This window comes from Eschrichtius robustus, chromosome 6 (genome assembly GCF_028021215.1).
Source record: "Eschrichtius robustus isolate mEscRob2 chromosome 6, mEscRob2.pri, whole genome shotgun sequence".
In the NCBI taxonomy this organism is placed as follows: Eukaryota; Metazoa; Chordata; class Mammalia; order Artiodactyla; family Eschrichtiidae; genus Eschrichtius; species Eschrichtius robustus.
This window is the reverse complement of record NC_090829.1, coordinates 56,409,367-56,410,561: the sequence shown is the minus strand read 5'-3', so window position 1 is coordinate 56,410,561 and position 1,195 is coordinate 56,409,367. Positions and strand designations below refer to the sequence as shown.

At 42.6% G+C, this 1,195-nt stretch overlaps 1 non-coding gene across 1 annotated transcript; it reads right to left on the bottom strand.

Annotated features, from left to right (window-relative positions):
* Positions 1-471: 471 nt before the first annotated feature.
* LOC137766854 (small nucleolar RNA SNORA57) lies at positions 472-620 on the bottom strand. Its single transcript, XR_011074388.1, has one exon. It is a non-coding gene; the product is annotated as a small nucleolar RNA SNORA57 (small nucleolar RNA).
* Positions 621-1,195: the final 575 nt, after the last annotated feature.

Sequence of the window (1,195 nt, the reverse complement as noted above, 5' to 3'; positions counted from 1 at the left end):
GCAAAAGGGCATTTGTCAAAACAGGGGAATGCTATTCAACCGAGACTCTCATTTCCTGCTCCCTGCTGTGGCGTTGCCTTGTGAATCATCATGAGCGAGCACTGTTTGACCGGGTGGCGGCCTGGCCATGGGAAGAAGAGTCTGGGAATAAACAGCAGCTCAGTAGCACAAGTGCCAGCTGTCTGTTTAAATAATGCTCTGCAAATATCTATAGGTAGCCTGACTAAACTTGAGGATTTCATTTTATTCAGGGCTGCTTAGCACCTCTCTGTACCACTGAACTGTGGAGGAGAAGCCTTTGGGGTCTTGCTTTTTAAAGTCTGCTTCTCATCCCTCCCCAACCACCAAAGCTTTTTACTTATTATCTCTGGCTCGTTTACCATTTGTTATGGGATTAGATTTCTTTCATTATTTACGAGTCATAAATGAATCTGGAGTCTTTTTTTTTTGTTTGTTTGTTTGTTTTTTTCCCTGTGTCCCGGCGCTTGAGGATAGAACCCGCGGACTGAAAGCCGCCGGTACCGAAGACATGACGCCGAGGGGGCCGGAGCCCTTTCCCTCTACCTCCGTACATTACGCGGACCGGGACCGCACGCCCGATCCCCGCCAAGAAAAGGAGGGTAAATCTGGAGTCTTTTAAATATTTATGTACATTATATAAATGCATATAAATACATGAGGTCTGTTTCCTAGACAAAGCTCTTATTTTTCAATCTGAGTAACTCCAGCTACCTAGTTCTTGCAGCACTCTAAATTCTAATCTCAATTTCCTATTTTTCTAATTGAACTCTTCTCCTTAAAGAAAAACAAAAGAGAGAGAGAAAACATTTTTTAGGTGTTCCCAGGGTAAGCTTGTACAGTAGGAAAGTGCAGGTGTTCACACATATTTGCCCAAATTAGAAAAATTTTTGACATACTCTTGTTTTTGAAGGAAAAGAAAGAATTAATATTTTTAACTTTCAGGAAGAGAGGACAGGAGTGACAAATCTTACTTGCTAATGGAAGATCTCCATTATCACACACTCTGGGGATCTTGTCTGCCAGATTTCAGTGGTACATGGACCTTCACTCTCCATGGTCCTTGAATCTCTGTTCTCTTTTTTGGCTCTGGAAGATCGTGGAGTGGTTTTCCTCCTACTTCTCAGTGCTTTTCTGTCTTCCTGGATGGCTTCTTCACTTCTGTTCACTATCTTAT